This window comes from Struthio camelus, chromosome 2 (assembly GCF_040807025.1).
Source record: "Struthio camelus isolate bStrCam1 chromosome 2, bStrCam1.hap1, whole genome shotgun sequence".
Lineage (NCBI taxonomy): Eukaryota > Metazoa > Chordata > Aves > Struthioniformes > Struthionidae > Struthio > Struthio camelus.
The window spans coordinates 85,782,172-85,809,886 of record NC_090943.1 but is presented as its reverse complement, the minus strand read 5'-3'; the positions used below and the strand labels follow the sequence as shown (position 1 = coordinate 85,809,886).

At 36.9% G+C, this 27,715-nt stretch overlaps 1 protein-coding gene across 8 annotated transcripts in view; it reads left to right on the top strand.

The window, feature by feature from the left end:
* Positions 1-27,715, top strand: part of CDH18 (cadherin 18) — a 562,593-nt gene that overhangs the window by 221,153 nt on the left and 313,725 nt on the right. For 3 of the 8 annotated variants that reach the window (XM_068931466.1, XM_068931470.1, XM_068931460.1), the window contains exons 1-2: positions 9,315-9,406; positions 10,593-10,678. The gene's annotated coding sequence lies outside the window, so the exon portion shown is untranslated. Of the gene's footprint in view, positions 1-9,313; positions 9,407-10,423; positions 10,474-10,592; positions 10,679-25,773; positions 25,795-27,715 lie in introns of those variants that run through there. The other 5 variants (XM_068931463.1, XM_068931461.1, XM_068931473.1 and 2 more) reach the window with 4 other exon arrangements.

The window sequence follows — 27,715 nt, the reverse complement described above, 5'->3', positions numbered from 1 at the left end:
ATAAAAGGATGCAGGGTGGCTAACAGGCAAAGTTTATCATAGAAGATTCCATCGGTCACGGAATCAGAGCAGGGGTAGGACAGTTAATAGCCTGGTTTCATCTGGGTTGAAATACAGGAATATTTCTCCAGGACTCAGAACAGATCCATCTTAAATTTAATGTCAAATAATACTTTCTCAGAAGAGAGTTTTAGTGAAGGCTTTAACAAAATTTCTGTCAGATTTATTGCTGGTGTTTTCCATTTATGATGGTTTAAATTACTTTCTTTTTATGTTTTTAGTTTACGAGCATATTTTTTCTTTTGGTAGAAAAATAACAACCTCCTTCTGAAATTTAAATATTGCTCCTCCCACTCCTTAGTCTGTCCTAGCGTCGGTAATGGTACTGGGAATGCTGCCTTGTCGATGACTGCAATTTTCTTGAAAGACTTTTCGGGGGGGGGGGAAGACTTCATGGTTTCATGTCCCAAAATGAAAAGAGAAAAGGTAAGCTAGAGGAGAATAGAGTTGCAGTTTCCTTTCCTTTTCCTTTGTCAACTGGAGAGATAATTAGGGTTTTTCTGCCCTATAATATTAGGGGAAAATGGAGAGATCTTTCTTCATGAAGACACTTCATGAAGACACTTCGGCAAGTGTCTTGTTTTCTTTAGCAAGTGCTGTTGTCCAGATCTGTTGAATGACCCTTGAAAGCTGCAGAAAGTCCCAGATCAGGTCTTCTGGATCTTTGAATGCTGTGTCGGTTGTTTGCTATAAAGAAGAGAAAGAAAATTCCAAACGAGGAGTAAAGCAAGTGAATTTATGCTTTATTAGAGGAATGATCCCCATCTTTCACCTTAATTTCTTCCTAGTAAGGTCAGACACTTCGAGGAGAGGCAGGATGGCCTGCTCTCAGAACTGACTGCTGCTGAATCACTTTCTCCCGTTCTTAGTGCGTATGTGATTTCCCTAATAGAGTATGGTACCACTTTAGTCTCGTAGTTTCTTAAACAGGATGCACTTGATGGCATTACTGTGGTGTTTTCCGGTTGTAATTTTTTTTTTCCTGTTTATGCTCTTATCTTTAAAAAAGCAATTGAATATAGTAGATTGCAAGAGAACATGATTTAAAATACATTTTATTAAATATTCTGATTTGACTTATTAATCATTTATGTCTTGAATACAGTCTCTTTATCTGTCTTTCAGAAGTCACAACAGAGGTAATCTTCTTTCACTGGTATTAATATATATTTATATTAATATATATACTGAAGTATTTCTGATTGTGGTACACTGAAAATCCAGTGATAGTGCTCTCTAGCATTATCCTATCTTTGACATTTCGTTTAGTCTATTACGTATGTTCATCCACCCATCTTAGCAATTTTTATAATATTAATGGCTTAGTGATGTATTTGAAGGGATTATAATTTTTAGAAGTGATTAATAAGTAGTCATAAAATGAAGATCGTAATCACTGAAACATAACTTGTACTTTTTGATAGCCTAATAGAGAAGAAGAGTTGAGCAGAGATAGACTCTGGATTAATTTTCAAATAATAAATATTGACCATGTAGGAAAGGTTCATCCCATGTTGATGAAATGCAGTAGGACAGCTTGCAATGCAGCTTTAAAAATTACTGTGTGAATATGTGTCTGTAGCATCTAGGAATTTCATAGAGCCCCAAAAACTAAGGTAGAAAGAAATATTTATATTCACTTAATCTAATGCATAATGAAGACCGTTGAAATACACTCGTCAGTGCTTTCATGACATTTATGGTTTTCCATGACTTTATTTCAAAAAGATTAGCCGTAATTTATAGACAAAAGAGGATAGACAGATTTCTATTATTCTTTGATTTGTCTTAGTGTTTAATTATCTTTACTGAAAATAATTTACTGTATTTCCAGTTTGAACTTTATAAGCTTCAAATGTTATGCTATTCTTACATTAAATTCAAATTTAATTTGGACATGCTTCAAACGTACATGGCACTTTCCTCTGTATCTGTATACTTTGAAATGAAATAAAATCTTGAGTATCTGTCTTAAACGTAAATTCTAAGATTGTCTCTTAAAGTAACACGGAGCAATTTGTTGTTAAAACTCATCTGCAGTAGAGAAAGGGTGAAGGGCAATCCTCTGTCCCCAAAGTGTTGCCTAAGGAGACAGCATGGATCTCGCTGCAGGGAAGCCATCCTGGAGGTATTTCTGTAGGTGAGGTTTCACAGGTCAGTTCCAGGGGGATCCAACAGCTTCCCGAAAGCTGGTCGGTATTGGTCTTACCCTCGCTGCGCGTTCTTGCCGCTTCCCTTACAGTATGTGTGTGACCCATTAGAGAGCTGGATCATCCCACAAAATCGGCAAAATGCTCACCAAGCCAAAGAGAGAGAATAAAAGTTAAGGAAAAAAAGGCTGTCGTTTGCATTTGATAGGTAAGGAAACTGAAGCAAAATCTGGCTAAAATGATTGCCCGTCATCCTACAGCAATAAGTGGTATATAGAACTATTAATCAGTGAGTCCTCTCACCTCAAAACTGTGCTCCCGTTGACAGGACAGTGTTTTCACTTCTGTTTATTCTTACTTCCTGTATTCATGAAATTTAGAGAACACACTAGTTGCATCTGAAACTCAGCCGTCTATGGAAAACAGAGGATTTCTGCAACATTTGTCTGAACGCGAGCCTTGCTGCATCCCCAGGCCTGCTTCCAGCTCTGGACTGGGGCGAGCTGGCTGCTGTGTTCTCCTGGCTTGCAGACGACCACAGCCAGCGCTTGCATGCTCAAAACAGCCTTGAGTTCTTTCACATCCTTTCCTTTTCCCCAAGTCACAAATGCTTTTCTACACAGAGTCAGTTTGCGGGAAATAGAAAATTATTTTGTTACCTGACTGAATAGTCTGAGACCTGACTGCACTCTGTGAAGAAGAGATTGCGTGCTGCATGCAATTTAGAGTATGCTTTGGGACCTTCTGGCAGGTCAGAAACCATCTTCTTAGTGGTGGCTCAAAAACACCGTTTACTCCCTTTACTTTGAGATGTGTCTTGTTACGTGAAGAATATCGTCAGCCTTCAGGCATTCTGCAGGCAGATCAAGTCTTTACCTCTGTATGTCTAAGAGAAGCTATCAGCAATCGTGCTTTGTTTTTTGACAGAAAATAAGCTCATAGCAGTTTGCCGTTTCCCTGCTGCTCTCTGAAGAGCGCTTGATAGCGCTGCGGTGAGTCCCGAGCCGCTCCTTTGCTCTGCATTTGCCCTGTTTGGGGCCAGAGTGGCTGGGTTCCTCTGCCTTGGGCATCCACTTTTTAGTCTACCTGGTTTTCACTTGATGTTAAACATTTAGTTTTGGCCTTTCTGTAATAAAAATTAAAATATCGCCGTAGCCCAAAGTCTCAGGGGCTGTTGTCTGATGGAGAATAAGGCATGGTTAGGCTTGCCGAGAGTTTAAGCAACTATTTTTTGTGTTGGAAAATGCAAATTTGCTTAAACCAAGCTATATTGAATCTGACCAAATTTTGGGGGAGGGAAGAAGTAGTATATTCTTATAATAGCAATATTTAATGTTTTGACTTTTTCTGACTTTATTAATAAGTACATAAGGTATGTGGCATATACTTCTGTGTATGTCTGCATCCATAACACATACAGGGCATAAATTGAAATGAAGCGTTCCAAGAAACTTTCCATTTATTCAGAACTTTGTTTTACTAATAGTTTTGATTTTCCTCCCCGCCTCAACAATATTTCATGCTAGGATCTCCTGTTTTAAAGTGAGTAAATAACAGAAAACAGACCTGAGCAGTTAACAGAAATATAATTCTATTTAAAGTGTCAAAATGTATTATTTCCTTTCTTCTGTCTCTTTTTCTTTGCCATCTCATCTTACGACAAACTTTTAGGAGAATTCTGGATCTTCTTTGAATAAAGTGAGGTCAGTTGTTGACCTGTAATGTATGAGCAGAGTTACCGTTTACAATGAGTTTGGAAAAAAAAAAAAAAAAAAAAACACGTTTTGGGGTTTTATACATCAAAAATTTCGTCGATAACGCACGGCTGTTACCTATTTCAGCCTGAGATTTGGCTATCTGATTGTGGCTTCCGCTTAGATTATATCTATTGCTTCAGCAATTGCATGAACCCTTTTTAAATGGAATTCTAATGTGCTCTCTGAGCGTTGTACGCTAATTCACCGCTCGGAGCAAGTACTAGCGCAAATGACCTGGGGCCTGGCCCAGCAAACTGGTTATAGGTATCTGAACGCTGCTGTCGGCGCCTGCATTTATGCTTCCAGCTTTTCACTGCCACAGGATGGTTGGCTAGACCCTTAGAAATGGTTTTGAAAATGTAGGACCTAAATGGTGGCGGAATCTGTTTTAAGCAAAGTGCTTAAAGGAGAATTGAACTTAGTGTACCTAATTCTACTCTTGAAATCGTAACCAAAAGCAATGTAAGTTATATATGAAGTAAAATGCAGATGTCTGTAGAACTAGCACTTATGTTTTAATATCTATAAATTCATCTATTATAAACAATAAAATACTGATAAGCTCCAAAGACTCTTTTATCATAATCTGTATGCTTTTGTTGAGAGGAAGAAACAGTAGAATGGTCATTCTATTAGATCGTGTCTAATGACCAAGTTATCAAAAGATTTATTTGCATTTCCTTTCTTCATCCTCCTATCCCGTCCTCCTTACGTATTTCTGAATTTAATCCCTGTGTATGGGAGCAAATAACCTACATCTTCTGAGTTGATTAGGGCGTAGATACAGATCTGCTCTGTTCTCTTCTGGGTGCATATGGACTGCACAAAGTCTTGGCCCTTCTTACTCAGTGTAGTCGGTGCAGAGCAGGAAAAAGGCTGCAACAGATGAAAAACCAGTACCGCTTCCTTTCCCACAAGGAGCGTGGCAAAGACAGAGTTGTCGCCCAAGCTGGAGCCAAAACTCTGGCTTGGCTTTGTTCTTCTGCCAGTGCATAATTGCATTGCCCGTTGCTCAGGCAAGATTGCCTGGTGGCGTACTGGGTCCTAAAATCTTGGATCTTCCTTTAAATCAATATAAGGAAAAAAACCTCATTAGAAATTGGAAAAAGAAAACCAAGACTACGTGCTAGGCACAATAGATGTAATTCAGGAATAAAGAAAATTCTTGAAGACTTATAGCGGTTTCCTAATCTCAATCAAACAAGATTGATGCCTTAAGTATACTTAAGGCGGTACAGAGGCTGTACAGTATAAATATAGTGTTGTTAATAGCTTAATAGTTTTAATTTCTGCTCAGTGAGTTTCGCCCTATTGGTCCCATAGCTTTACAGATTGTTTCCCCTTGAACTGGTGTATACATGGTTTTAAGAACCTCTTGTACTCCTCTGAGGTACGCATACCCTCCTGTGATATGGTGACATATATATTCACAAACATTTTGGCCAAAGCTGATATATTTAAAGCTTAATTGGTGGGGTGAGTGTAATTAACTTCCCTATTTTCTGAGTGTTTCTATGGATGGCTTCCTCATGTTTGCAAAAGCAGGTATATTGGAAAAAAAGAATATGTTTTCAAAAGTGGGTAGAAATACTAGATTTGACAATGAAAGGGTATATTATTAATACCTCCTTTAGCTGTAAGTAAGCTTCTTTGCTTATTTTTTTTTTTCCCTTCATACCGAAAAGAAAGTCTATTAAATAAAGATTTGGTGACAGGTACAGGTAAAATCCTGGATGCTGCAGGAGTTTTCAGTTAAGAAATAAGACTGATGAGAGGAGTTGCCCATTATTACAAACTTCCATGCCCATACAAATGTTACTGCCTCATAAAGGCCAAAAAATAGGCAAGTGGGGTTTGCCCTATGCAGTAAATATCCTGAATTATATAATCCAAAGTGAGAAAAATAGGTACTGCAGGTATTTTGACTTGCAGGCTTTTTACTCAGGAATGATAGTTATCAATTAAGGCTACATTTTCTAGTTATTCATACTTTGCGGAACTGGAAGAACTATAGGAAATAATTGCAAATTTGTTCCTAGGTTTACCTATATCATTAGTTTTGTTATTGTAAAGTAGTACTGAAGTAAAGTAATTTAAATTACGGTAATTTTTATCCTAGAAATATTTTAGTATTTCTCCCAGAGTAACAATCTCGTTATAACGGGAGTTTAATTGAAAGTGTCAGCTGAGAAGTATCAACTGAGTTAACTCCTGAAAGCGTTACTGTTTTGGATCTTAGGTGCCCCATGCCTCATGGTGCATAGGTTTACTTAAAATATATTTCCAGAGAGCGAATTGAAGTATAGTCTAAGTTATTCTAAAAAAAAAACCCAAGTTCTTCTGTGAACAACATCAGGATGTTCTTTGTTTAGGTAGAAACAGCAGAAGAGAGTCCATTGCGACATTCTGAAACTTAGGAGATTAAAGGATTTTGTTTGGCCTCAAACTATTTACGCCTAGTTCAGATGCTTAACAAGCAGCTATTTAGAATGGAAAAGAAAGGGAAAAAAAAGATGTAGATAGTAAAAACAATATATTAAATTTGTTTGTTTGTTTGTTGTAATGAGGAAACATGAACCTTGTTTTTGCATGGAACATTTTAATCTTACGAGCTTTGGTTTCTGTGACACTGCTGAGAACACATAATCAGCACGGACATTAATAGATTCAAGTAGGCATTTATCTGCTTAATAAAAGAAATGCCAAGGAAAAAAAACAGGGCAACTAATTCTGCACTGGTAAAAGAATACATGTAGTCAATCAATATTTTCTTCACATTAATTCAGTTTATATCTCTTTGCTGCTCCATGAGGCTCGTGCTCTGAGAGGATACAGTTTGGGAGCTAATCCCATACATTCATATAGGCTATATAACTCTGCCCAAGAGATCTAACTTTCCCTGCCTTGCTTCGCACATGGTTTTGATCAGCAGGCGTTTGAGGGAATTTTAATTTCCGTTTATTCTTTTGTCTTCTCTTTAATGTCATCAGACTATTTTTTTTTTTGGAAGATGCAATATTTTTTGCTTTATTTAGACAATTGAATGTTGCCACTGTCATCTATACAGACAGTTCCTATGAGGAGCTGTTGCCAGCTGAAGCAGTCTTTTTTCCCTTTTTTCCCTTGCCAAGTGTTTGAAAAGCACATACTTAGGACTGATATTCATTTAGTTCCTTGTCTCCAGAAAATGAACTATTTTCAATTATACTTTGAATTTTTTGAGTCTCAGTAATAGACTTTAGAGTATAAGTAAACTAGATCAGTAAGCAAAATTTAAGCTGAAGGCTTTAGTCGCCATTGATATTGTCTACAAGGTTGGGTTTTTTATTTATTCATTTTTCCTGTGAGTAAGGATATGCTGAGATGTTTATCAGGTTAAAGAATGAGTATTAATCTCTTTGGAAAACAAGAAAAACTGCACACTTTCAAGCTGCACCGTGTCTTTTTTGACTGTTGTTAGCTTAGGTCAATTATTTTCATCCAATTACTATAACACCTGTAACTGTCTGCAGTACAAACATTAATAGTAACTAGTAGTCCACCTTCACATTACTTTAAACAAACTGAGCTTTAATGAAAAAGTGAATGAAATGCTGTTAAGTCCTTAATATACAAAAAATATAAAAAGAAGAAAATAAAGTATACTCGCATAGTTTAATTTCATCTTCTTTTAATTTTGTAGAGGTAACAAAATTTGTTACAAATGGAATCAGCCTGCCTTTTGATAATGATGGTCTTACTTTAGTTTTAGATTTGCTAGTTTTACTTTACTTTTCAGCCTGGCATTACTGTGGCATGACATGCTGGAAAATATATAAGGAAAGTGTCTTCATTTCTGACCGTTTTTCCTAAAGCCTAGAAATGATGATTTCCAAGAATGCAGTCACTGCCACCATAACAAGAGTTGAATTGCTGCATGTCTGTACTTCCTACCACAGCATGAATGGGTCAGTGTGGTATTTCATAAATAAACTGAGTTTTTTATTATTTTTCTTAGTACCAGTTTTGTGACAGGGATTCTCCTTAAAGAAGCTAGGGCTCTAGATACCACTAAACTTCAAAAGGTTTTAGGTAGTTAATGCCTGTTAGAAGGCATTCTTTGTTGTTAGAATACTAATATTTCGGTACAAATGGATCAGTGGTTTTTCACAACTTTAAACACGCTAATGCACTGCAGGAATGAAACAACTGACAAAAAGCAAAGGTAAGACAGGTAGTTGCAAGAGCAAAGCCTTTCCAGTAGTAAAATACAGACCTTCAATGTCTAGAGAGACTAGGCTAAATCCATGAACTTTTTTTTTTTCAATCTGATACCGTTAAGAATAAATACATTACTAATTTTGCAAAATGTTTGGCAAATATATATGTATAGTATTGAAATTGTTGATCTTAAAGCACAGGAAGAGGAAAAAAAGATCAGTTTCAAACTTCAGAGTTGTAGACTAACATATGAATTACAATATGCCAAGTTACTAGGAGCCTTGAAAATATCTAATAATTGAACAGTTAGATAAGTAGGATCATACCAGCATTTGGGAGGCTAAACGAATTAGGTATTTTGCCAAGTCTGTGCAAATACCATGAGATCCATAAAACTGATGAAGTACTCCGCTTGATTTAGTAACAGTGCAGTGATTTGTGGGAGAGACCACAAGCAACTGGATGTGTTCTTTCTCTAGCTCTATGAAACAACATTGGAGACTTCTCCTACCTAACATATCTAAAGAAGAAAAGGAAAGATGTCAATATGGAGGAAAGAGTGTTTGTAGCCACTTTGCACATCTGAAGAATGGTTAAAACACATATCATCCTAGCAAGAAGTTTTACCGCTGTCGCTCAGCTATCTCATTTTCATTGTATTATGAAAATTTTGTAGTACCCAAATGGAAACAGCTCTTAGATGAAGAGATGGTGGTTCAGCTCGGACCTGGCAAGTCTCAAATGCTATTATCAAAAAGTGCAGTTACTTTGAAAAATTGTGTTGCACCACATTATGTTACTAGTTGAAAAAGTAATATGACACCCTCAATAAAGCCTGCGTTGACTCCATACTTTCATCTTCTGTGTGAAGATTTGGCCTTAATGATCACAATTTGATTATTTTAATTCACTGAACCTGAATAATACAATCTCTCCTGGCTCTTACAGAATCTTACCTGATAACATAATACATGACAGTACTTGAATCTTCCTATCAATGCTAGAAGTCGTCTTTTGTTTTCTATAGCATGCATTGGCTTTCGTGACTTTTTTTTTTTTTTTTTTTGGGCAGTTATATACTCTCTTTTTGGTGAGTTACCAAAGTGGGGGGTTGGCGGGTAGGACCAGCTGTTCTCAGAAATGACAGTTTTCTGACTGCTTTCCTACTTGCTACATTGCTGGCTGGTGGGTATGGAAAGGAGCTGCAACCTTTCTAGCTGGTTTTCATATTTGGGGTGGGTAAGTAGATTTCACTTCTGTTCTGGTTTTGTTTACCTATTGTTTCTTTTGTGTGAATACCATCTTTATTAGTTATTTCTGCATGTTGATAAGGTGCTATACACCACAACCGTCTTCCAGTGCTGGGTTCGCTCTATTGCATAGTCCTTCAGGCAAGCTGTATTCTTTGTGCTTTTCTTTTCAAGTAATTTAATTGCATTGATACAGATATACAAAGTAATGTGAAATAAGGAAGCAGTCGTAGGGTGACTAAGATAAGAATAGCATTTCAAAGTGAGCCAACCGAGTGTGATACTAATGAAGATAAAAATAAAAAGGGCAATTACTTTATACAAATGTCTTTAACTTAATAACAAAGATGTCACTTCTTAATAAAAAGTTTTTTTTTTTTTGGTAATGCTTCTCGTATTTTTCAAAGATCTGATAACTTTTGCTTTCCATTTCTAAAGTAACATATATAAAAACGATTACAGGTGATAAACATTGTTTAGAAAGCTTATAACGATGTTATACACTTTCAGTGCACTAGGTTGTCTGGTTTCTGTTTACAGCATGCACTGCTACTTCACATATGCTATAAAAATGTGTAGATGAGTGTTTAAGAAGTGCCATGGGGCTATGCCTCCCGAGCTTTAGATAATTTATAGAAACAAAATCAAAACATAATAACCGTCACTTCTTTAAAAAAAAATCTCCTAGATAAATCAAGTATTATGATGAATAATAATTCAGTATCCATTCTTGCTGCACTTTACATATCTTTATAATATTGTTCCTTCACTAGTCTCTAAATGAGTACATTTTGTAGACTGTCTTTTGAAAGTTCATGGTAAACGATGTCAACACATTTTATTTTAAGAATCTGTGAAATCAGAGTTATATGCACATCTGTTGAAAATCTGCTAAGGACTGCCTGATAGGAACATTTTTATATAGTGCCCTATTTATGAGCTTCCTTGCTGATTGCATTTTAAGAGAATGTCTCTCTGCACAGATGACATTCAGTTTTTTAATTCACTTTTAATAAGGCAGTCCTTTTCTGAGATTTATTTGCTTAAGATAATGAGGTAGGATTACAGAGGAATTAACAGCAATGCTATTAACTTTTTTTTTTTTCCTTGGGTCTTTCCTTGGGTCTAGCCTTATGCTTTCAGTTTGAAAGTAAGTTGAGATTTATTTTTCCTAGGCTACACAACAAATTCAAGACCAGAAGACAAAAAGGCAGCTGAGGTAGCAATTCTTCGGAAAAATTAAGACACCTGTGTCTCTGAGGTATGTTTGCTTTAGAAACGTTGTTAATTATTTATTAGTCTTGCTGCTTGTGTATAAGAATAGTAGTATGTACTTTTGAACGTTAGTGACTTTTTTCACATCTTCAGATGTAGCTTGAGTTGAATGGAAATGCCAAAGTATACTTCTTTATTTTCTCTTTTTGGTAAGTAGTGGGAATAATTTAGTTATAGATCTGCTTCTCTTTAATCTGCGCCATCTTTCTATCTAGAAAATCAGGTATACTCAGATGCACAGCTAAAAAACCTAGGAGGTTCTATATTCTTTCTGACTTTTCAGTTACAGCTTTCTTCTTATGCTCTGGTTACTGTGGAAAATCTCCAGAATAAGATACTCTGTAAAGAAAAGAAAAGGAAAAAAAAAAAAAGTTTCCATCCTATGTATAATATAGATGATTATACAGTATAGTGTATATTTTATGTTTTAAATAGGTACAAGAAACATTTCTGCCAACTATATGTAAAGAAAAGCATATATAGAAATAAATTCCAAATAACTCAGTAGGGGACACAACAGAAGGTCTTCAGTAAGCAGACTGAATAATGGAGGATATACTAAGGAAATTCATCATCACCTTGCACAGGTTTAAAAATAGTACATTTAACAATGTTCCTCAAAGTTATAAGAACCGTTTAAACTCAGTAAGGGATTTTTTTCCACCGTTGTAAATGTACTACCAAAGCTTGCAAGAAGTAGATAAGTTGAGTGATGCTAATTTCAATGTTATTTTAGGTCTAGTCATCATTTTGTATGTTCAGGAGCTTTATTCTAACAACAGAGAGAACAAATGATATTCTTCATATAAACAAAAATGCTGAGGTCCAGCAAGTGTTCTTTCTGTTAGGCTGTGGGAATGTTTACATCTCGATTATATTTCCAAAACTCCTTCCAACCCTAATTTTCTCTTTCTTTCAATATGTTCAGTTTCAGAGGACGTTTTTTTCCCTTACATCAGACATTTCCCCAACAACAGTAATATGCAGCTTCAGCTATCCTTGATTTCTCCATCCTGACTTGAAGCTCCTTTCTTTTTGCAGAAGGTATATCTCACCAGTGTAGACTGTGTCCTTCCTACCTTCCTGTCAGATTTTTGCAGTTTGGCTCATTTTTTACTTGACTGAAAGAGCATGTTGAAGTTTTTGCTAGTGATGCAGCCATCTCATGGCTTTCTAAATAATGTAAGTGTGTAAGTACCTGGTAGTGATGCACATATTTTGGCTAAATATATGTTCTCTGGTTTAAAAAAAAAAAAAAAAAAAAAAAAGTTGTGAATTTCTTCCTCACATTCCCTTAAATATATTAATTATTTCAGCGTATTTAAAAACTACTGACCTGCTCAAGACCTTTGACCTCTAGGTCTTTGCATTAGATGTTTAATAAGATAGGATTGTAGTCTTCGGGGACTACGGGGACTAGAAGTTCTCTTGAGTTCTTTAAACTCTCTTTGTATGACATTATTCCCACAGAATACATTCAGAGTACTTTTTTTTTTTTTTTTGCCTCCTGGCATCTGTAACCACAAATACCTCTTTTTCAATGGCCCATCTTGTTTCGTTGAAGCAATACCTGAGGTACTGTAAAGAATGACCAAAGAGGAATGAGCAAATACGTCTTCACAGGTTTAAGTATGTGCTCTCTTATCGGAGAGCATACCTACATTTTCTGTCAGAAAAAGGAATTTAAAATTGTTGCTGAACTTCAGATGAGGCTATACATGTGACATTTAAGAACAGTGCTTTGCGATAAATCAATAATCTCCATTGCCTTTTCATGATTCTCATTGAGATACATACTTGTTCCTCAGGGCACAGTTTGTCTCAGAGAGAGTATTTGATTTGTAGTCTAAGGGTGGAAGCTCATAGTTATTAGTGTTAAATATATGTAGCTTTCAGAAGCATAGTAAGACAATATATTTATTTTCAGCCGTTAGACAAATTTTTAATGAAAAAGGAATTTGATTTTACTGGGTCTGTTGAAGCAAGACGCCAGGTAAAAATATTTAACAATAATTATTCATTATGCTTCAGCTTCATATATATTTGTGAAGTCGATTCGTTTTCCCCTAGCGTGATCCTTGAACATTGTCGTAAGTTTTTTCTTGTTGCACAGAGAAAATAAAGATGATGTAAAGGCTATAAAAAGCTCAGATTTTGAGACATGAGTGTAAAGTACTAGAAAAAATGTAATATATTATGAGGAAAAACAAGCAAAAAAAGCCTGCCCTGTCTTGTTCCATCTACTGGCTTATTTAATCTTGTTCAGTTCAACTTTTTTTTCACTTCGTGGAGTTATGTCATGGCCAAGTTACCCATGTGACTTCAAAGTACTCCATAACGCTAATTGCTACAGTAAAGATACTGGTTTCCTTATGTCCTTGGTGGCAGAGAGGATTCTGTCTTCCCTAAGAGCCTTTGTGTCATCTAATAATCAGGGTAAAGGAGAGATTAGCTTTGCAGCTAACAATTGTTCTTCCTGTATATCCTCCTTTAGTCTTCTTATTGGACTTAAAATATTCTCACAGTCATCTGAAGCTATCCTTTAGTATTTTTCCCTGATTGCGTAGGCCTTATTTGGCAACCAAGGCAAGGACCTAGGAAAAGAAATTGTACTGAAGTTTTTAGAATATTGTACCTTACTCATTTAATAAATCTTAATGACGTAAGAATATAAATGGAAACGTGCAAATGCATTTAGAGCGTTCTTGCTCCTAATTAACCTGAAGTATACGCTCCTCTTGGCTGGCAGAGGCTCTGTACCAGCTGATGAGCAAGGCTTTTGTTTGTGGCTTATGTATCTGTGTCCATTTATTCCATATGTAATATTATAACTTCAGTTCTTCTTTTCCAGAAGAACGTAAGATCTCTGAACTCGAGAGCCAGGAGTTGAGGAGTCTCTGATCTCTGATCCCTTGGGCTCTTGTTTGTGTGATGATTTTTTATGTCCTCAGCGCTATTACAGCAGAACTCGAGAAGAAATGGGAGGGTGGGGAAGGAGCAAGTCAAGTGATTTCATTTTGCTTCTCTACGTAGAATGAAGTTATTTCACCTTTCCCATGCTCCTGTGCTCTTTGCGGAGCTGCCGTTCTGCGATACTTCTCTTCAGCTTTCAGCTTTCCTCCCTCTCAGGTCTTACAGACCTTTCTCCTGCCAGATTGTTTTACGAGTGTTTTCGTAAGCATTCTTTTTAATATTGAATTCTTTTCTCTATTATACAGGTGATGTCTAACTTAATTTTGGGTTCCCAATAAAAAATTATTTTTCTTCCTCTGTTTATTAGCTTTATGTGATAAAGTAGCAGTTATTTTCTTTGTAAGTGACTGTACCCGCATACAGCATGCCTCCAGTTTTACGACAGTATCAAATACATAATCCGTTCACTTTCTTGACGTATGTACTTTTGGTTAAAATAATACATGAGACAAGTTGTTAAACTGAAAGCCTTATACTTTGATAATCTTCGGAATGTCTGCTTTGAAAGCTGACTTGAGAAACGGAGATGGAAGTTTTAAAAACTAGGTTAGCACGGGTGCATATTTAGAAGGGGCTAAAGAAAGTTTAACCCTTCTTGTAAGACTGAAATGTAGAGTTTTCACCCTTTGTCCTGTGGTTGGATGGCCACTGCCCAGCTACTCAGTCTCTTTTGGAGGTGAATGCGCCCTTGCCTTTTAGGCTGTATTTTTTTACATGAACATTTATAGGCAAGTTGTGTTGAAAATGACACGTAGCATTCACTTCTGTTTCTTGGGGATTCATGGCAATATGTTGGGCTAGTATTTAGGAAGTGTACTAATGTAAGCCTGTAAAACCATTATGCATTTTAAAGGGATAACTGGGCTTCTGAATTGAGGTTCAGTATTTTCGGGTGCTGGCCTCACTTTCCGGGATATCAACTGAGGAATCAATTTTCCTCTTAGTCAGTCTCAGATATAAGATTCGCTTAGAACCTGGAGGATAAGTGATATTTTAGTTTTGAAATCCTGACCTTTTCAGTTGGCTGAAAATGCAAATACATTGCACAGTGATTTGAGTATTTTGTCAAATGAAGTTAAAAAAACACTTTAAAATAGAGCATGGATTGAAGTTGACAAAAAATGCCAACTTAAATTCTGGAAAGCCTGAAAGTTAAACATTCCAACTTCTTCAGGGTTTTGTACTGGGAAAGCCATTTGTAAAAACTGGAAAGAATTTGTGAAGTAGTTTTCAAATACTTTGATTTTCACTTCTGAGAAGGAGTATAAACACCAACATTTTGCTTAGCTTTAAGCGGACTAGATTACATCTGAACTAATGGTACAAAAGGCAGAGGCAGATGTTTGTAAATCATCACTCTGTATCACTCAAAAAAAAAAAAAAATCGGGATCATTTCAAGTTGATCATGTTGATCAGAAAATTACATTATTTTAATTGCCTGACAGCTAAGGTCAAAAACTGTTCAAGGAAGCTAACAATGACTAAATGTCAGTAATGTTAAAAAGTCATGAAAACGGAACGTATTCAAACACCTCATGCAAATATGTTAGGAGGATTTCAAGGTAAATTTCTAAACATACGATCAAAACATAAGAGCAAAGAGTCTGTCATTAGTGTGTCCAATCTTAACTAAAAGCTGTTTTAGTAGAAACCCGTCACTAGCTTTTATTTGTGTGACCCGTTTCTTTTTTGAAGTAGAACCTAGCTACTCTGTGTATCTTCTGTTATATAGATCTCAGCTTCTGTTTATGTAGCCTGTATGATCTCTTTTAGGGTAGTGAAGAAAACCTTTGAGTACTAAGTGGGTTGTTTTCCTGTATGAATTCAGTGGCACATACTTACAGTATTGAAGTAATAGAAACACAATTCAAGACTGCATATTAAATGTTAATAGCATGAGGGATGAGCAGTTTAGAAAAAGAGGGGGGGATAATAAATGGCATTTCGTATTTTAGTAGAAAGTATCATTAAGGTTTCCTAACCAAAAGGGGAATGCTGCAAGTCTTAAGGTACGAGTGCCGAGTGTCTCCATGCCAGGGCCTGGAGCGGGCGGTGGTGCCCCCTGGGCCGGCAGGGCCATGCCCTCCCCACGGGACACAGTCCTACAGCGCCTGGTGCCACCAGGGCCTGGCCGAGGCCCAGGGCTTTGAGGCTGGTGCTGAGCATGGGGGGAGGCCCCCGACCTGCCCCCACCGCTCCCGGCTCATCCAGCCCTGCCCGCCCGGCAGCCCCGGGGGTGGCGCTGGAGCTCAGCCTGCCCAGCCCCAGGGGGCTGCAGCTGCTGGGCCCCGCTGGGCAGCCAGCGCCTGGCGCTTGACTGTGGTGCAGCGATGATGATGTGGGCTCAGCTGCAGGTACCGTCTCATTTTAAGCAGCTTCGGAATGCAAAGTGGTTTTGTTACTCGGATGCAAAATGTGCGTTAGATGTGATCTAATCAAGGGAGGTCAGTTGTTTCCAACAATGAAGTCTGATTACAAGTGGCTAATGCCACTGCCTGCTAACCTACTCTTTGGATTTGCATGATATTTGATTTTGTTTATATTAATGCTCAGAATCTAATAAGCGATCTGAAAGTACACTCAAATTAAGAGTTCTGTTGCCATTTCCCCCTGGCGTTCTGTATTTCACCACTTGAAGTGATTACATTTTTTAACCTCTCAAATGAAATTCCAAAAAGTGAATGAAAATACCTACAGGTGTTTTTTTTTTTTTTTTTTTTTTAATATATATGGTCTGTATCTCCCACAGTTATCTCAGAATACATGGGAATACAGTTTAATGCATTTCACAAACGTAGCACTTGAAAACTATGCCTTAAAATGCAAAAGAGTCCGTTTTCACCCAGTGTTGTGTCATTTCTGTTTTCTGTTAACCCTCCGGGGTTTTTAGCAATATGACTAATTTTTCCAGGTAAGTCTTCAATTAGCTTTATTATTTTCAGTTGCAGCTTTTTTTTTTCCAGTTACACTTTTTTTTACATAGAATTTTTGTAAAGCAGCTATAAACAGTACAGTATAACTCTTTCAAAATGCGGATTAAGAAAGAACATCTCTTCAAAAGGAAGGAGTAACTGGTACTTCCCTTTCTTGCAGTGAAACAAGTTTCTCTTTAAAAGGCGTCAAATTCAAACAAAATAGTTCTTAGATTAACCTGTAAGGTTGCCCGAACAGAAATATAGACTAGCTTTATTTCTTCCATATACACTAAAATTATAATGTCTAGGTCTGGCTCACATTCCACAGATTTTTTTTCTACTCACTTTTGATGGATAAATTTCAAATGCTGATGGAGATCAGTTCTAACTCTCGAGGTAGAGTTTGAGCTGTCCGTAGATAGCACACTGTTACTTGAGGGAAAAGGGGGAAACCGGGAAGGAAATACATGTGATATATAAAGCCTCTCTCTCTCCTGTATTCTGTGTCAATTTTAATGGACCTGTCATTAGGTTGCGGGATAGATATCAGCACTTAGCTTCATGGGTGACATCACCGTCTCCCTCATTCCCTGAGAGGATTTAAGATCTTAGCATGTAGAAGCTTCTACTTCCCAGGCAGAGAAAAGTAACTAATTAAAGCAACTGTCGACTTTACATGAGCTGAATTATTTACCTATATAGCTATGAAATAGAGATTAAGAGGACGGAAGCAGCTAGGGAGCTAAGGAACACAGATGTTCTTGCAACACGTGTGCACGAAGGAGTGAAAAATGAAAGGAAAATACGAGTTAGAAGCTCTGGAATGAAGCCAGGGGAAGGCTGTCATAATGCACGGTCAGATGCACAGAGATCTTTGGCATGATGGGAGACCAGCGAGTGCCATGCAAGGTCAGATTATCAGATCACATGGAAAGACTTAAGAACAGTGCTTTGTTCAAAAACAGCTGTCGTGTTTAAGACCCCATCTGAGAGCAAAACTCTACTACCTAGTAGTAACCTTTAGCTCATCTTTGTAAAATACATGATGAGTGAGCTGCTGTACCTTGCAGTTGAATGAGTTTGCCGTCATAATTACTTTGTATTACTTTGTTGTCAGGGAGCCTCTCCCTTTTTTCCTGAATTTCTTTCTTCTTTTCTGGAATATTATTTGCCCAACACTAATCTTGATTTAAAAGATGGAATACTTACGAAACACAGAATGGGTTTCCAGAACGACAGAATGCGATGTAGGTGTGATAGACTTCGTCCTCAAAAGACGACTTTCAGGATTTTAGGGGTTTTTTCGTAGTTAAAAGAATGAGAAACTTAGCACGTATAATTTTCTTATCCTGTGTTTCATATTTAGAAATATGGGTGGTTGAGAGCGACTGCTGTCTGGTGTAAGCTGATCTTCACTTAGGAGTGGGCTATGGGGAGCCCGGTCAGGGGTGACTCTGAGCACTCACGCCTGATAGTGGGAGCAGGCTGCTGGAGCAGAGTGAATGCCTGGTGTCGGAACGGATGGAAAGAAATTTAAGTTTTGTGGTGGAGGATAGTGACAGAGTTGAGCCTCAGACATTTTTGTTGTAATTGTGAGTTGGAACTTAATTCATGTATCTTGTGCATAAGAAGTTTATTATCTTTTTGCTTTTCACAGCTGCAGATAGGAAGAATCTACATGCATATATCTACAGTAAGTGTCAGTTGACTATTGTACATACGCTCTCAGATAAATTAAAAAAGGTGGTGGAAATAGCATACTGATGTTATTTCATATAGGCTTTCACTTCATGTATCTATTTAACATTTATTGTTTCTGAGTTTTTGTGAAATGCACTGACATTTTGTTTAAGCAAAACTTGTGCTAATTTTAAAATTATTTCTGTGACTTAGCATCAGGTTTGTTATAGGAGACAGTAGGGATATCCTGTCAAATCTTGCTACTTAGGTACTCCTCCTGACAGAATGAAAATCAAATACGCAGCTTTGATTTAGAAGCGCTCAGAATAGGCTTAATCCAAGTCTGAAAGCCGTAATCCACAGTGATACGGAAGTCATAATGAACAAAATAAATGGCTTACTGGCACCTGATCTGACAGGGGAAGAAGCAGAAGTTAGATACAAAGTGTGTTTTAGAGATTTAAAACAAGCAGCTGCATCCATTTGATTGTTATAGCTGGAACCATCAGAATTTTTCTATCCTAGGGTTTCTCCTTTCTTGCTCGTCTTTGAACTAAGACTTAATTCCATTTTAATCTAGTGGCTCAGTGGTAGATCTGAAAATATCAGATCTGGTGAGTTAGTTTTCCTCAAGGGGAGGAATAGAAAGTAGAAATTGCTTTAAGTAAAAACACTCAGACTTCACAAATTAGATTCTTAGAATGGTATATGCATTTCTCAGCAATGTTTGTTTAGAAATTGTTCATGTTAGAAAAAAAATAGTGGATGCTAACAATCCTTGACAAATCATCTTATTTGTCATTAGCCAAAGGATTTATCCTAGTTGCTTCCACAGGTCAAACTGTGAGGAGAAATGGGGTTGTGAGTGAGAAGACAGCTGCTGCGAGAATTTCCAGTCATACTTACGGTTTGAATGGATAAAACTGAGATAAGCGTCAAGATTCGTACAGCATTATGCAGGCAATATAAATATTTCTATTTTAGGCTGTCAGTGAAGAGTTTAAGTAATATGTAATTTTTCACTAGAAAACCTAGATAGATGTGACCACTGGTTCAATTCATATGACTTTTAGGACCATTCAGGATCATTCTACCGAAAAGATAAAACCTTTTGTTGTAAAGTTTGTGTGCAGGGAGATGTCGGTCTCCCTTCTCTCACCTTCCTTCTCTCTTGAGGCACATGTGTGGGGTAGTGGAGGAATGGCTGATCTTTGACAACAGTCAGTAGATATCTACTGATTTGTTTAGGCATGGTTTTACTCTTGTGTTACAAAGCTTGTTATTGAGGAGGCCTTGTACCAGTATTTCAGAAATAAATGAGGCAAGTTCTCTGAACCTTCAGGGTTCTCTGCAGATTCGGGCAAAAGTGACGTTTGTCACTCTCTTAACTAAGCGGTGATTCCTAAGCGTTTTTAAAGGGGTTCTCACTACTCCCTTCCCAAATTCTGTGTCCTCATCAGTTCCTCTTCCTTCTCCCTCCATGAGGACTCTCTGAGACTCTCCCTCATTTACGTGTCCCAAAGTTGTTCGCCACGTCCTTGTTGCTGACTTGGGCCACATCAGTGCAGCTCTCCAAGCTGTAATCCCCAGGCCAGCTTATTATTAGCTCCTTAACTCTTCTTAGCTTTTCTTGACTCATCTTAGCTGATAGCACAGTTCGTGCTGGCTGGGGATGGTGGTTCCTTGTACTAATTTTTCATTTGCGCTTTTTTTCCCGTGTGGGTAGATTCTGAGGTAATCATATGACCCCACAGGTTGTGCTTTCATTAAGGTACTGTACTGCCTATATCTTAAATTCACTTTTCTTGTTTCAAGAAATGTCTTTTAAGTTGGAAAAAAAGTGTACCATAATATTCACCGGATATTTTAGTAGCTGTTTTCTTAATATAATGAAACCAGTGATCATGAAGAGTTTGTTCTACATTTTTTGTAGATAGTTGTGGTGGATAGCTTCTAATTTTCGCTCATGTCACACTTCTTCAGAGTACAGAAGAAATTTTAGTTTAGTTTAGTTTAGGAACTTCAGTTCCTAACATCCCTCGTGGAACCAGAATTGGAGGAGCGTTTCAGCCCTGTGAGACACGAGGTAGCAACTGTGAAACACTTTATGGTATTTGCAGGGTGGAAGCCAGTGACTCAGTTGCATCAATTCTTGCTCCTCCTTAGTCCCGACAAGGCAGTTGGCCTTTCTGTTTCAAGAGGAGCAAGCAGATGCACAGAAGTAGTTGTTTTCAAAAAAAAAAAAAAGGCTCATACATCATCTGAATCTGAAAAAAATGCATTATGCATAAAGGGTTTAATATTCTGTTCTGCTATTGGTAGATGTGTGTAATCCCTATTAAAAAGATTTATGCTGAGCTTTGGCAGCTGATAACATCCTATGGTGTGAATTTGAATTGCTAAATTTTACAATAAAGAATTATTTTGGGGATCATTCCTAACGCAGTGCAAAATTGTTTTTGCTTTGGAAGTTTAGAGCAAAATGAAAAATTAAATTAAAAGTCAATATAATTTACCCATGGATAAAGTAAGTATATTTAATACATCATCCGAGATTATTTATATATCATCTTACAGTTCTCACTAAAATTTTGGGGCAAAGAGTGAATGACTACATGTTTGGGAGACTTTCTAGTCTTAGTTTTCAAAGATAGTACGGGAATGAGTTTATGCAGATAAAGCAAAAAACATGGATCTTAAAAACAAATAAAGAAGGGCTCTAAGAATAGACACACAGAGTGTAACTGAGGAACAGAAGGTCAGTGATGTACATGATGATAGAATACAAACATCCCCAAGCAAGCACCCACTCAAGGCTTTAAATACACATGCTGTTTTGCTGTAGAAACATACCTACACTGCTTCTGTAGCCAAGCTAGCTTATGTTTTCTCCAACAGATAGTTGACAGTGGACTGAATATTAGAATTGAAATATTTGAAGGGAAAAAAACCTGTCCACCTCAGAAATCTTCCAATATTGTATTTTTTACCATTTCCGAGTAACATTCATGTAACGTTTTTAAAGTGACTATATGTAATCATTAATGTTCTTAACAGCAAGTGGTATGAAGTCATATTGTATATATGAGAAGGGGTGCCATCTACATCCCCTCCCTTTTTTTGTTCCTTAGTTCAAGAACTGTCAGCTGTTAATATTCCAGATACATCTGGAAGCCTTTCATGGGCCCTGCTCACTCCCTACCCTGCAAGTTGCAGAAGACTGGTATTCAGTTTAAAAGGGAATAGACTTTGAAGGAAATATGTTGTAATACATATGTTTATATTGAATTACTTGTTTATAAAATATTTATGAATATGGATTATTTCTAATTGAGAAAAATACCTTATTTATTGTACTGAAAATTTTATTTTAGTGTTTATTGTATATTTCACATGGTTTTTCTTTTTAAGTTGAATTTGGAATTTAACAGTAACCATAATGTTACATTCAACTAGATAAGATTTCTTTTGCTGATGTGAAAAGTTGGGAGCCTCTATTTTCATCTTTTTTTTTTTTTTTAAAGATAGAACTCCTATAAATTTTAATGAATAAGCAAAACAGAGTTAAATGGTCACCTTACAGAATACGGAGCAAGAAAGCCAAATGAGTTGGAGACCCTGCCCTCTACATCATTGTTTGATTCTGTTTCATCTGAGGCATTCAGGCTGCTTAAAACTTCTGATGTTACTTGTTGTAACATGGACTGCAAAAGCAAGACAAAAATGAAACATGCACATGCTAAGGTCCACCCCCTAAAAATTAAACCAACTGAGTGAAATCACTTCGTAGAACATCTGTTATTGGAGAGCTTTGTGCTTAATATATAAAGTCTAGGCTTCCATTTCCATGGTGTATTTTGGAGCTAGATAGCATTAACCTTCAACAAGACCTTCCTCAGGTGATCCAAATTTGTTGCACCATGTGATAGTTATGAGTTGCTCGGCGGTCCTTTTCAATTTTGATGGATTGCATTATCCATGATCTGCAGCCTCTCAAGGCAGAACAAATAAAAATTTGGTCACAATTCCATAATCTTACAAATCCCAACAGTATTTCATTGCATTTCTTCTTCATGCTGTGACTTTAGCCGTTCTAAAGAAAGCAGGTTGGAGCTTTGGAGCCTTACTATTTCATCTTTGACATCTACAGTTTTCAAGCAGTGCTCACGTTAAATTGAAGTTCATTTAAACTCTATTTCATTTAATAAGTGCTCCTCATAATTAAATGCAGACCCATGTAATTTACTAGTAGAAAGAGAAGTTCATTAAGATTCCTGATTAGGAAGAAATATTAACAGAATTGCAGAGGTTGTAGAAATTTAGCTCTATTTGAAGGTAAATTAAGCACAATCTACATTCCTGTAACATGAAGAAAACCGCTTAAACTGATAACTGATGGGAAATTTCAGAATTCAGTTTGATCATCTGTGTGTACCTAAAGCACATGTAAACATACCTTTTATTAAATCAAAATAGTTAATACAGTTTAATTATTAACCTTATGTATTTTGTAATCTATTTTGTAATGGTATTAGATATGAAGGTCTATATTACAGCAAATACAGTAAAAATGACCTACACCTTAGGGTATTTAATATTTATTTTTTCAAATGAGAATTCCTAAAATGAACTGAATTATAGAACATTTGCTTAGCATCTCTGGAAAAACAGACAGCCTTTAATTGTTTCTGGTGCCCAAACTGGTATCTTATATAAATTATCACTTTCAGGAGGTTATTAAAAGCAAAGGGTTAGCAAGCTTTAGCTCTGACTTCAGTGGAGCTAAAAATACACCATTAATTTTGGTGACATACTTATATCATAACGGTCTGGTAATAAGGAAATATATCGACTTTGTTTACTCTTTTACGGTTGTTCATATTTGGGTTTGGTTTGATTCTGTAACTTTGAACATATACATAGATACAGCTGGATGGGAGCAACATGCTTTTAACCAAACCCTTGAAAATATTTTCTTAGTATTGCCATAATATTTTTGTCATGATTGAGTTCTAATGTGTTTTGATAAACCGTTTGTTCCTAGAAGTAGCTTATGCTTCCACTGAAGGATGAAAAAGGATGTTGAAAATCTGTAATCGTATTCCATTCGAACTGTTGTAACCTTATTTGGTTCAAGGTTAGCATTCTGAATGTAGGACACTTAAGATTTTTTTTTTTAAGCTATCTTTACATCTCAATTATTCTAACCTCTCAGTTAATCATTTTCTTGGTTGTTTTTACAGTCCGGTTTATTAGTCCAGTTTGTAAATTTTCTTAATACTAAGTTACTTTTAAGTGTACAGGTGGTACTAGTAGGTATAGACTTGCAGCTCTACTAAATTGCCTCAAATGACCTGTTCTGCAATACTATGCTGGTATGAATGTCCATGTGCCTGGGCCCATGTACTTCTTTCTCTTTGGCTAATGATGTGCTGCAGGTTTTGGTTGGGGGGAAAAGAGGTCAATGAAGGCTGGACTAGATGGACCTCTGGAAGTTCCTTCTGACCTAAATAGTTCTGTGATTCTGTGGAGATTTATGCTAGCACTCCTTAAAGTGTGCATGTTCCCAATTATGTGCTACAGGAGTATCTGACCAGGGGTGGAGCATTCGCTCCTCCTCCTGCTAGAATCTGAGCTGCATCTATCCCTGCATGTAATGGCACTGAAAAATTTTGCCCAACTTGCTATTAATCACCACTGTCTCTCTCTTTAATTGGAACAGTCTTCCATTTCTCATCACTAAATATTAGAGTTCAGATTTTATTTCTATATTTGTTTTTGTTTACCTACTGGGGGGGGGGGGGGGAGAGAGGGACCCTTCCAGATCATGGAAGTTTTTCCCAATTGAGGACCGCAGATTTTCCTTCCCCACATTCCAGACTTCTCTAGGGTGTTTGAACTGTATAGCACCTTCCAGTTTGTATTTGTGAATCTCATTAGCATGGTCTTTATACTCTTTCTCAGATCACTAATGCAAAATTTAATTAAAAAGTGACCTAGCACTAATCTCAGCATCATCCACCAGACACCTTCTTTTGACTTGACACATTGCTGTTTATCACTGATCTATATTTGAAATACTAGCCAGTTTTCAAAGCGCTGATGAGAGGAAGTGGAATACCACTTTGTTAAGGACAAATCATTGAATCCTCAAAAAGACACACAATTTTCACTGGAAGAAAAAGAACACAATTACATCCTGCCTCATTTTGCTCAATGGCCTTGTGAATAAGCTACCAAAAACTGGTAACTCACTGTACAAAACAACAGCTTTCCATTTCTTGTATGAAGGAAGTGAGAGAGATTAAAGGCAAATCCTAAGTGATAAATTTTTGTCATATTTTTCAAAGAATTGTGTCAGTTCTGTGAGAAATACGATGTGGTAAAGTGCTGAGAGAAGTTACATTTCAGACGTGATAAAACATTGTTTCACTGGCTTGAGCAGGTCCTCTGGTAATATAATAGTAATATAATTAAGCTAGCTACTGTTCACTTACTGCTTCAAGAGTTCTTGCTATGCAAGGAATTTATTTCCTTTTTTTTTTTTTTTTCCCAAATCTGCTAGTACCTGGATCTCCTTATCAGCTGCCATAAAGTATAAAGGACATGAGGAGAATGAGGAGGAGAGAAAGTATAATCTACTATGAAGGGCAATAACATGGAATTAGGAGAGTTCAGGTTCACTGCCTACATAATCTTTACAATCGCAGAATCACAGAATGGTTGAGGTTGGAAGGAACCTCTGCAGACCATCTGGTCCAACCCTGCTGCTGAAGTAAGGTCACCTAGAGCAGGTTGCCCAGGATCATGTTGGGTTTCGAACATCTCCAAGGATGAAGACTCCACAACATCTTACCCTTAGTTGTCTACCTCCACACAGGAGAGTGAGAGACAAATACAACATAGAGTCTTGTGTGTGTCAAGTGTGACTCTTGTCCTTCTTCAGCAACAGCTCCAGGACAGGTGGGATGGCTCAGTGGTGTTGATGCCTCTATTTAGGAAACTGGATTGAATTGAACCTTAAGTCTCCGTATGAAAGACTTCACTAAATATTCAGAAACGTGGTCCATAAAGTTTACCAGAAGGCCTCTCCTGTTATTGCTACACAAAACCACACATAGGAAAGCATAGGGCATTTTTACCATGACTCTACATCAGAATATGTCAGATAAGTTTGTTTTTTATCTTCTGCAGAAGCTATGTTGTTAATATGCAATGGACTTTGTTTTCTGCTGCAGCCCAGTAGACCTCATGGAGTTTTGAAATTGGCTTGCTGTGACCTTAATGAATGGCTGGATCTGCTCTGTCATATTTCACTAGAGTTTTACCTGCTAGATACTTCCAGTGCCAGCAGTCCCTTAAGTGCTTATGGCATATCTTAAGTAGTAATGACATACATAAGGATGAATTTAGGCGATTGCATTTGGATAACGGGTTGTGAAGTGTGTTCAGAGTTTGGGAATACTAAGGTTGGCTAAACCACCGAGGCACACTTCAAAAAAGGGAGATTCAAGCTGAAGAGACTTCCCAAAGGTAAGAGCTGCTATAATACATTTAAAGGAAAGCCCTTTTACTTGGGACATTTTAAGTAGAACAAATAAGTAGACAGTCTATTTTATGGTGGTTTTGAAACTTGCCAACTATGTTTTCAGAACATGAATTTTAGGGTATATGGAAAGAATGCTTTATTAATATTTCCAGAAAGAAATACCAGAGAAATTCATGTGCAAGGATAATAAAGTGGCGGACCTATTTTTATAGGAGAAAGATATGTTTGGAGCATTTGCAAGAATATGAATGATAATATTTCATGAATGTCATTTAAGAGATACTGCACTTGAACATCAGCTGGAGCATCAGCTTGCTTTCCTTTATTAATGAATTCCATTTATTCCATTATTAATGAATAAAATTGTGTACAAGTAGTAGAAGAACAATTTGAATTCATCAGAATGAAGACTATCTAACACTCTACATCTCTTATCCCATTCCAGTTTCCTTTACCTATTCTTTCCAGTTGCCGTCTGTACTTTGCAGCTACTAGTACCTTTCATTCCAATGCAAAAATTGAATCGCTAGGGTTTTTTTTGATAACATCTTGCCTAAGCTTTCAAGACTTATCTTCTCCTTAAATAAGACTTGTTTAGAAGGTACTCTTTTGGCATCATTCTTTGGGAAACCTGCTGTGAAGTGTGATGAGTAGGCTAGAATCAAATATGGATTCTCACTTGTGGAAAAGCAAATCTCCCAAGATATAGAGCTGTCTGGCCAGCTTTAGAGTTGGAGAAGATAAATGTCGGATTTTGACTCCAAGTAGCAGTACTTACTGAGTCTTTAAAATGCCTGAATTGATTAACCCCTTCTTCCTCAATAAATCTTCTAAAGTGTAACTGTATCAGTATTATTTTACAACTCATCTGAGGTTGACATCTATGATGAAAAATAATTATTACGGTTTCAGTTGTTTAGGTTGAAATATCAAAGGGACCACTTTTTATTTGTGCTAGGCACACAAAAAGCTATATACTTTGAGAAGTATGGTAAATATCGGTTTTAAAAATCAAACTAATCCTACTTATATTAAGGACTAAGAGCAGAAATTCTATGATTTTAGTTCAAGTTTGTTTTTCTGAGACAAAGAAAGACTTTGTGTAACTATTGTGTTTGGAAAATTGTGACTCCTGGATCTAAAACAAACAGATCACTACCTTCATTATAATATCTAAATAGTGACCTCCTTAGAAAAGACAAAATTAGTGTAATATATTCTTCAGTGAATATTCTTCCATGGTGTAATCTGCGTGTCTGGGATGAGACACAAGATACAGATTTCAAGTCAACATGGCCTCAGGCTTACTGTGTATATGACTTCAACTTACTCCACCAAAAGCATTTGAAATAATGATTTAGGATTTTATTTCGTGTTTCTATTTCAGGTACTTTCCAAACCATCAGTGAAATCCTACTGATTTATTCTTCAGTATTTCACCGTGTACCTGTGTAGTGCTGTGCTGTTATTTGTATCACGTGACACACAGCAAAAGGTAGAGGAAGAAATTGGAAATGCTGGCTCAGTTAGGTTTATCGTCTCCAGTGTGTAAGCTCTGCTGGATTTCATGAAGATCTCCTTAAAATGTTAGTCCAAATAACGTACCATAGCATTGACTGATAATTGTATTAGCAGAAATGAGATAAAAAGAGAAAATAAGGTTTCCATGCAGCTGCTTCATCATTCTGAAGTGTATTTGTGTGGAACAGAGCAGCTAATAGAACTAAGAGAACTTTGTAATTTTTCATGAATTCACAGTGTGTCACGCTTCAAAAGTGCAGCTGGACTAATTAAGGCCAAGTCTTTTTAGGGAAGCTACAGAAGTCAGGTCATGTTCCCACAGAATCAAAACACCATTTGACTACTGCTGTCTTTTCAATCTCATGCTCTAATAATCCTAATGAC